At 39.9% G+C, this 10,042-nt stretch overlaps 1 long non-coding RNA gene across 4 annotated transcripts in view; it reads right to left on the bottom strand.

Moving 5' to 3' along the window:
- Positions 1–2,677: 2,677 nt before the first annotated feature.
- The window catches only part of LOC129636968 (uncharacterized), a 34,942-nt gene continuing 27,577 nt past the window's right edge, over positions 2,678–10,042 (bottom strand). For 2 of the 4 annotated variants that reach the window (XR_008707238.1, XR_008707241.1), the window contains one exon: positions 2,678–3,868. This is a non-coding gene — a long non-coding RNA (uncharacterized LOC129636968). Of the gene's footprint in view, positions 3,869–4,379; positions 5,223–10,042 lie in introns of those variants that run through there. The other 2 variants (XR_008707240.1, XR_008707239.1) reach the window with 2 other exon arrangements.

The raw sequence follows: 10,042 nt of genomic DNA, 5'->3' as shown, positions 1-10,042 counted from the left end.
GAGACTAGACACTCACTATGTCCAAGTAACTTTTAGAAATTGTGATTTGGACTCGAGAGTGATAGAAAGGAAAGACCTAACATCACAAGACAGCTTTGATTGTTTTAGTCTCTTTATCTAACACCGGCTATGGGACATTCCATTTTGGTGCCCTTAATACTAACACTAGCCCTATGGAACACAATTTTTGTCTTTCAGCTCTTCCAGTAATAGAAAAAGATAATAACTTTTATGTTACCAGTAGATATTTGGGCATTTACCAAGTGCTTCACAGAGTAGCCCTCATTTGTCTAGGTATAGGAGGGACACTGAGAAGGAGTCAAGGTTAACTATTACCTCACTCCTACAAATCTTTCCCTTCAGAACATCCTTCTGGCTTCTGAGGTATCACTTTTTCTGATAATAAAGTAACAGAAAACCTTTTTGGAAGAGAAAATGCATGGTTAAAACTCTATTTTAAGTATAGGGTATTAACTCCATTCAGTCGTTTAATGATTCAATCAACAAATATGTGGAAGTCTTTTCTGTGCCAGTACTAATCATGCTAAGCTCTGTGGACACCACAATGACTATGGTATATAGGGTCCAGCCTTTATGGGATTTAGTCTCGTTGAAAACCTGGCTTCTTAGTCTGACATTGCTGCAACCTCTTTACAGTCTAGGAGTAAAGTTAAAGCTGTAGAAAATACCCTAACATTTGATAGCTGTTTCAACCATCTATTTGTGCATAACAAACCACCATAACCTGGGTGACTTAAAAGAACAGCCACCATTTGTTTTCTCACAGTTTTGCAATTTGGGAAGGTCATAGCCAGACAGTTTTTCAGCTCCCCCTTGGCATCAGCTGGGTCAGACGTGGTTATGCCCGGCTACCAGTCTGGCTGGAGCTGGAGTGTCTCTGACATTCCCCACACGTCTGGCACCACAGCCGGAGCACCGAGAATGTCTGCCCACCCCCCGCCTGCTCTTCATGTCATTGCTCATCATTCTGAGGTCCAGCCCAAGCATCTCTGCACAGTGACTGAATCTCAAGCAGAAGAAAGCAGAGGCTTCAAGGCCTCTCAAAGCCATGGTTCAGAAGACCCAGAATATCACTTTCATTGTATTCTCTTGGCCAAAGCGAGTCACATGGCCAGCCCAGAACCAAGGGGAGAGGAGTCTCCCTTCTTAATGGAAGGAGTGTCTGGGATGGTTGGAATTATGGGCAGTCGTATTTGGCAACATTCTACCATAATCCATCCTTTGGCCCCAACAGTGCACACATACACGCCCACGCACAGACGTGCAGAAGACACTTCCTGCCTCCCCCAGATTATCCTTCTGTATAGCACTGGCTGTAAGGTCTAGGGTCTGGTAATAACACACCAGACCCAGATGGGAATGAGGCATTTCAGATGCTGCTCCTCTTCATCAGGAGGCCCATGAACTAAAAAGACAAGTTATGATGCATGACACACAATGCTGAACCAGGGGCAGGATAAGTGCAATGGACACTTCTGTTCAAAAGGCGGGAAATGGAAGACACACAGCAGTCACCAACCTGTAGCAGTTCTGAAAGTTAGCCAGGTACTGCCATCCTGACTCAGGATCTAGTTCTCCACTAGGATCTGGTTTTTCTCCCTGGAGTAGTTTCCTAATCCACTGTTCTTGGCTCCCTGCTCTGGGGTCTAGTTGACCTCTGAGTCAATCTTCCTTTTTCATGAGAAACTGTCTGCCTTTACAGTTGAATAGTTCCCTCAGCCTGCTTCTTGCCCATAGAAAGTTGGAGACCAAGAGGCTTTTTTTTTTTTTTTTGGTCCATTTTGAACTGTCTCCTGCCTCTTTGGTCCAAGCTTCTGGTGCTTTTACCAATAAAATTCTCTTTAAAACTGTGTGGGTTTTCTATGATTCTAATTGGAGTTCACTCCTTGACCACAAAGCAACATCTACAATTTTTTCAAAAACAAACTTCTCTCTACGTTGGGCCTTGTCTAGGTGGCTGTGGTTGGACCACCCTTAAGATTCTTAGAAGCCCTTTTTGTCTAGATGTGAGGCTCTTTCAAGCAGGTATTACATTTTTTAGAGGTCTTAACAGAGTTTTGATTAAATCTTTTCCTTGGGGTCATATTTTATAGGCAGTCCCTGAGGCCATTTCTTAATTGAGACCTTTTGCTAACTGTAAAAACTCTCCTAGGCCCTGTGTATTTCTTCTACAATCTGCTTAAAAACTGAATAGTTCTTGTTTTGTTTTTTTTTTTAAAAGAAATGCGTTTCTCTCTTGTGATACATCATATATCAGTAAAAGAAGCCAACTGACACTTTAAATATTCATATTCAAAATCTCCTTTGCCAGGTCTATAAGTTCATTAGGTACATTTTCTGTGTTTTACTGCACACAAGTGCAAATGTTGCCAAAGATTTTCCACTACATAACACCACTTCGCCAGCCTCTAATAGCAATTTCCTCACTACTCTTATAGCCTCCATTGAGAGCTCTCAACAAAACATTAGCAAACAAATTCAGCAATACATTAAAAGGATCATACACCATGATCAAGCAGGATTTATGCCAGGGACGCAAGGATGGTAAACATCTACAAATAACATGATATACCACATTAACACAATGAAGGATAAAAATCATATAATCATCTCAATTCATGCACTTTGAACATGATATACCACATTAACACAATGAAGGATAAAAATCATATAATCATCTCAATTCATGCATTTGATAAAATTCAATATCCACTTATGTTTAAAAAAAACACACAAAGTTTGTAAAATGGGAACATACATCAACATAATAAAGGCCATGCATGACAAGCCCACAGTAACCATACTTAACAGCAAAAAAACTGAAAGCTTTTCTTCTAAGAGAAGGAACTAGAAAAGGATGCTCACTTTCACCGCTTTTATTCAACACAGTATTGGAAGTCCTAGCCAAAGCATTTATGCAAGCAAGAGAACAAAAAGGCATTCAAATTAAAAAGGAAGAATTAAACTGTCACTATTTGCAAATGACATAAGATTATACATAGAAAAGCTAAAGAGGCAACCAAAAAATAAATTCAGTAAAGCTGTACGATATAAAATCAACATATGAAAATAGGTTGCATTTCTTACACTAACAATGAGTGATCAGAAAAAGAAATTAAGAAAACAATTCCATTTACAATTGCATTGAAAAGAATAAAATAATTAGGGAAAAAAATGTAATAAATAAAGAGGTTTTAAAAGACCTCTACACTGAAAACTGTAAAACACTGATGAAAGAAATCAAAGAAGGCACAAACAAATGGAAAGATAATCTGTGCTCTTGGCTTAGAAGAATTAATATTGTTTAAATGTCCATACTACCTCAAACAATCTACAAATTCAATGAAATTTCTATCAAAATTCCAAAGGCATTTTTCATAGAAATAGAACATATAATCCTAAAAATTGTATGGAACCACAAAATACCCTAAATAGCAAAGCAATATGAGAAAGAAGAAGAAAGCTGGAGTCATCATTTCAAGATATCTTACAAAGTTATAGTAATCAAAACAGTATGGTATTGGCATAAAAACATACACATAGACCAACGGAACAGAATATAGAGCCCACACACAACTATGCATATGTGGTCAAGGTTTCTCCTGTGGTCATGTATGGATGTGAGAATTGGACTGTGAAGAAGGCTGAGCGCCGAAGAATTGATGCTTTTGAACTGTGGTGTTGGAGAAGACTCTTGAGAGTCCCTTGGACTGCAAGGAGATCCAACCAGTCCATTCTGAAGGAGATCAGCCCTGGGATTTCTTTGGAGGGAATGATGCTGAAGCTGAAACTCCAGTACTTTGGCCACCTCATGCGAAGAGTTGACTCATTGGAAAAGACTCTGATGCTGGGAGAGATTGGGGGCAGGAGGAGAAGGGGACGACAGAGGATGAGATGGTTGGATGGCATCACTGATTCGATGGACGTGAGTCTGAGTGAACTCTGGGAGTTGGTGATGGACAGGGAGGCCTGGCGTGCTGCAATTCATGGGGTCGCAAAGAGTCAGACAGGACTGAGTGACTGAACTGAACTGAACTTACTACAAAAGAGGTAAAAATTTACAATGAGAAAAGGACAAACTCTTCAACAAATGTTGTTGGGAAAACTGGACAGTCACATGCAAAAAACCGAAACTAGACTACCATCCTCAGTTCAGTTCAGTTCAGTCACTCAGTCGTGTCCGACTCTTTGTGACCCCATGAATTGCAGCATGCCAGGCCTCCCTGTCCATCACCAACTCCTGGAGTTCACCCAAACCCATGTCCATCGAGTCGGTGATGCCATCCAGCCATCTTATCCTCTGTTGTCCCCTTCTTCTCCTGCCCCCAATCCCTCCCAGCATCAGAGTCTTTTCCAATAAGTCAACTCTTCACATGAAGTGACCAAAGTATTGGAGTTTCACCTATGCGAAAATTAACTTGAAATGAATTAAAGACTTGTAAAACCTAAAACAATAAAAATCCTAGAAGAAAATGTAGATGGTAAGCTCCTTGACATTAGTCTTGGCAATTTTTTTGCATCTGACTCCAAAAGCAGAGGCAACAAAAGCAAAAATGAACAAGCAGGACTATATCAAACTAAAAAGGAAAGAACATCAAAGGAAGTCATCAACAGAATAAAGAGTCAACCTACTGAATGGGAGAAAATATTTGGGAATCATATATCTGATAAAAGGTTAATATAAAAATATTATCTATAAAGAATTTATACAACTCAATAGCAAAAAAATATATTCAATTTAAAAAAATGGTCAGAACATTTTTCCAAAGAAGACATACAGATGGCAACAGGCACATGAAAAGATGCTCAGTATATTAACCATGCTGAGCAAAGCCAAAGAAAGCTAAAACACTAATTTGAAAGGATATATGCACCCCTAGGTATTACTTCCGGAGAAGGCAATGGCACCCCACTCCAGTACTGTTGCCTGGAAAATCCCATTGATGGAGGAGCCTGGTAGGCTGCAGTCCACGGGGTCACAAAGAGTCGGACACGACTGAAGGACTTCGCTTTCACTTTTCACTTTCATGCGTTGGAGAAGGAAATGGCAACCCACTCCAGTGTTCTTGCTTGGAGAATCCCAGGGATTGGGGAGCCTGGTGGGCTGCCGTCTATGGGGGTTGCACAGAGTCGGATACAACTGAAGTGACTTAGCAGCAGCAGCAGCAGATATTACTTCAAAGTCAAGATATGGAAACAATCTAAATGTTTTTTGGTGAATGAATGGATAAAGAAGGTGTAATAGATGTATTTAAATACACATACACACACACAGTGGAATACTATTCAGCCATAAAAAGAATGAAATTTTACCACTGGCAGCAACAGGAATGGACCTTGAGGGCATTATGTTAAGTGAAATAAATCAGATAGAGAAAGACAAACACTGTATGACCCACTTATATGTAGAATCTAAAAAGGAAAACAGGATTTGAAAGTTGCTAAGAGAATACATCTTACATGGTGATTATTTTCCAAGAGAGTAAAAACCAAAGTTGTCAGGTCTAGGCCCAGAACTGTAGTGGCAACATTTTTGCCTCATTCCATTGACCAAAGCAACTAACAGGCCCATCAAGATTCAAGAGAGGGGAAATAACCTCTACTTCCTCATAGCAAGCTTATAGAGAGATGGAAGAATTATTGATGGTCATCTACCACAATGAGCCTTGTTCTCTTCCTTATAAATGAGTCTTCAAAACAGACACTTTTCCATGGTCAATTCTGCCTAGAATCTTATGATTTAAGAATCACCACCATCAGCTGACAATTTGATTAGCAACCAAATGTTTTCAGTTTGTTATCTATTTTGTTCCTTAACCATGTAATCTTTTCATTTGCTCACTCATCTATTTCACATGCATAAATCTACTCTAGGATCAATATATTTCACAAAAGCATTCATTAAAATTGGGTAAAATAAAACAAAAGTGATCATACACGTATACATATATGTTTACATAAATACATCGAAAATATTGATATACAGAAGAATAAACCAGAGAGAAGACAACAGTTATTTCTGAGGTTAAGATGGGGAGGGAGGGCTTCAGAAGGAAAGGAGTTTCTCTTTTTATTTATTGCTTTGTGTGTAGTTTGAGGGTTCTTTACAGCGATCATTTATCATTCTGAAATAAGTCATTTCATCAAATAGAATTAAGACTAAAAATAAATTCCTATCATCAAAAGAATATCAAATAAACCAAGGTAAAGAGCTCAACTCTAATTTCATTTTCAAATAAATGAGCTCTCAAAGGAATTTCCAGCATTTAAGCCTATGGGTCTGTTTGATGGCTGTCGCACAACAGAAATACGGGAGAATACCTGCTATAAACGCCGTCTAGTGGGAGATGCTATATAATAGACAGGTGTGTCTTACTCTGAGTACCCTCTCTCCCTAGATCAACCATCTCTACAAGATCTACTCTTCACTCTTTGTACTATCTAATGACTTGCTGCCCAAAGAAAGTATGCTCCGGAAATAATCATCTGGTACCACAGCAATACCACCATTCAAAGCAGTGGCAGATTATGATCCAAGGAATCTCGAAGATTCCTTAGTTCACCAATCCCACTTTACAGATGAAAAAACTGAAGCCCAGGGAGTTTGTATGCCCAGATTACATAGCTACTTAATGAAGGATCCTGGATTGGAGTTTGGGAAATTTCTTGATATCCTATTAATGAATAATAAAGATGGGAAGAAAACCTCCCTTTTAGAGACTTAAACAAGTTACTAGAAATTTCACTGGAGAAGGCTTTGAATGGTATTTTCAAGCTTAGACAGGGGAGAATGAGGGCAGCAAGAAGACTAATCAGAAACAGTAAATAGAGTTTGGGAAAAAGAAAGATGGTGACTGATGCTCACTCTCTGCCCTGAAGTGTCCTGAAATTTGACCATGAGAATTAGAACCTTAAAGATCAGACGTGAAAACATGAACTGTTGCACGTTACAGCTTTGTTTTCCTCCTCAGTTCCTAAGATCATTGGCTACATACCTTCCAAACAAGGATGGAAATGAGGAAACTGTTATAAGTGGAGTGAGAAAAAGGGACCATGCTCTTTTGAAAGGAAGGAAACGCCAAAAGCTTCCGGTAACAGAGGGAAACACTGCCACCTGCTGAAGAGTTGGAGTTAATGCAAATGATGCCGGACATGGTTAGAGGCCACATCTGCTATAGGGTTCAAAAATTTATTAACGAATCTATTTGCAGTCTGAGCTGGTAAGTGTCAAGAGAAAGTTTAGTTTTGGATTTCATCAGGCCAATCTGTGATGGAGAAAGGTCAGTTTGTCTCTACTGTGAGGATGGTGATAGTGAAGTGAAGTCGCTCAGTCGTGTCCGACTCTTTGCGACCCCATGGACAGTAGCCAACCAGTCTCCTCCGTCCATGGGATTTTCCAGGCAAGAATACTGGAGTGGGTTGCCATTTCCTTCTCCAGGGGATCTTCACGACCCAGGGATCGAACCCGGGTCTCCCACACTGTAGGCAGACGCTTTACGGTCTGAGCCACCAGGGAAGAGGACTGCATTCCTATTTCCCTTTCTTTATTGAACATTTATGCCTACTAGCTCTGAATTTTTTCCTAAAAACCTAAGTCTCAAAATAATTAAACAGGGATTCCTTGTTGGCTCAGTGATGAAGAATCTGCCTGTCAGTGCAGGAGACACAGGTGTGATCCCCAGTCTGGGAAGATCCCACATGCCATGGAGCAACTAAGCCCATGAGCCACTGAGCCTGTGCTCTGGAGCCCGGGAACCACTACTGAGCCCATGTGCTTCAGCTGCTAAAACCTGCACACCCGAGAGCCTGTGCTCTTCAACAAGAGAAGCCACCTCCATGAGAAGCCCGAACAGAAACAATGGGAATAGCTCCCGCTCATGGAAACTAGAGAAAAAAAAATGCAAAGCAATGGAAGACCCAGCACAGCCAAAAAATAATTTGTAAAAGATAATAAATATACTTGGTTGAGACATGAAAGTGATCTGAGAGTAAAAAAACAATACAAAGAAGTTTATTCATATAATACATGTACAAAGCTAAAAGTCCTCCGTGGCTCAACACAACCTTTCCTGAGACTTTTTTTTTTCCCTTCCTTTTCTATTCATATACAGATATACACACAGAGGACAACTGCAAGAAAGGCTGGGAGAAAGCTACTTACCCTCTGTGCAAAGACTCAGTCTTTCTCTTTGCTATGGTCTTAATGTGTCTTCTCTAAATTTTTACATTGAAACCCAACCCTATGGTGAAGGTATTAGGAGACAGGGCCTTTGGGACGTGATGAGATCACAAAAGCAGAGCCCTCTTGAATGGGATTCGTGCCCTTAGAAAAGAGGTTTGACAGAACTCCCTTCCCCTCTGCCATGCCAGGTGAGGTCACATCCTAAAGACAGCATTTATGAAGCAGGCCCTTGATAGACACAGACGTGATCATATGGGCACTCTGATCTTGGACATTCAGCCTCCAAAACTGAGAAACGAATTTCTGTTGTTTCTATGGCATTTTGCTATAGCAGCCTGAACAGACTCTTTCCACCACCCTTCTCTGCTCTCCTTCTGCCCTCTTTCTTGCCATTCTCTTTCTTCCTAGCCCATTCCCCCCACCCCAACCTCCACCTTCCAAGATTCTCTTTATTAATGTACAAGGAACTGATAGAGCTAGGAGACCAAGTGGGAAGGTGACATGTACAGGCCTGCCAAGTGACACAGCTCCGAGACCCCCAATCCACACTGTATGTGATGCTGTTATTTCATGCTTTTTTATTTTTCAACCACATGAATGTAGAATCTTTAGTTTATATTTAATTTTTTAAGACCTAACCTTAGTGGTTCAATGGTAGGCCACTGTTTAATTCCATTGTTTATTTAATGATAAAACAGTTCTGGATCTTACCCAGTTACAGTTTTGTTTTTTTTTTATTAACAATTTCTGAGGATTAATAAAAATAAGTTCTAAAGATACTCACTGTGATTTAGATTTTTTTTTTTATCTTGCAGAACTTCAGAAAGAATACCACAGAAAAGTCTAATGTTGTCAGACGTAACTTAGATGGAAAATATTCTCTTTCCTAAATACAAAGATGATCAATTCTCTTTTTATGAATTTTTGCTAATTAATTGTACTTGCATGTATGGCATTTTTTAAAGGATGTGCAGGTTTTAAATTTCAGGAAACTCTACAGGAAAAGGAGGCCTGTAAGCAAAGGTCATGGTACTTATAAGTTAATTTGGGAATATTTCAAATCCTTAACATAAATTTCATGAAGCTGAGAAACCAAGAGAAAGTTAACGGATAGCAACAGTCTACGTTCTGAGAAAAACAAAACTCCCATTTACCAGCTCTGAGCCCTAAGTCTTATCTGAAATTTTCCTGGACGTAGCATCTTTGTGTTGGATGTCTCCAAGGTGCACGGCCAGGCCATTGGCTGCTAGAGCTCAAGAGACCACCTTTTTCCTGTATTACCTGAGAAGCAAGTACAAAGGAACCCTTAACTGAGATATGTATTATTATTAATGTGTTCCTGTGGACTTGTTAACTATAAAATATTACAGTCTTTATAATGATTTTTACAATAACTTGTAACTGTAAAATAAGACTGTCTGCATTTCATATTCTGTTTATTTTATAATGTTGAGACATTTGTCCTATTAACTGGTCAACTTTTTCTTATGAATAGAATTTAGCACATTAAGTCTTCTCAGTCTTTAAAGTAGAATTAAATTGGTTCCTGCCTGAGAATGGCCGTTATTCTATTTTTGAAAGGTACGGTCCTTTTCACCTACATCTAGGAATTTGTAAGGGAGAAGGCAATGGCACCCCACTCCAGTACTGTTGCCCGGAAAATCCCATGGATGGAGGAGCCTGATAGGCTGCAGTCCATGGGGTCGCTAAGAGTCGGACACGACTGAGTGACTTCACTTTGACTTTTCACTTTCATGCATTGGAGAAGGAAATGGCAACCCACTCCAGTATTCTTGCCTAGAGAATCCCAGGGACGGGGGAGGCTGGTGGGCTGCAGTC

This window comes from Bubalus kerabau, chromosome 22 (genome assembly GCF_029407905.1).
Source record: "Bubalus kerabau isolate K-KA32 ecotype Philippines breed swamp buffalo chromosome 22, PCC_UOA_SB_1v2, whole genome shotgun sequence".
Taxonomy (NCBI): domain Eukaryota; kingdom Metazoa; phylum Chordata; class Mammalia; order Artiodactyla; family Bovidae; genus Bubalus; species Bubalus kerabau.
Note: the sequence above shows the minus strand (reverse complement) of the source record. Positions and strands in the feature narration are given on the sequence as shown.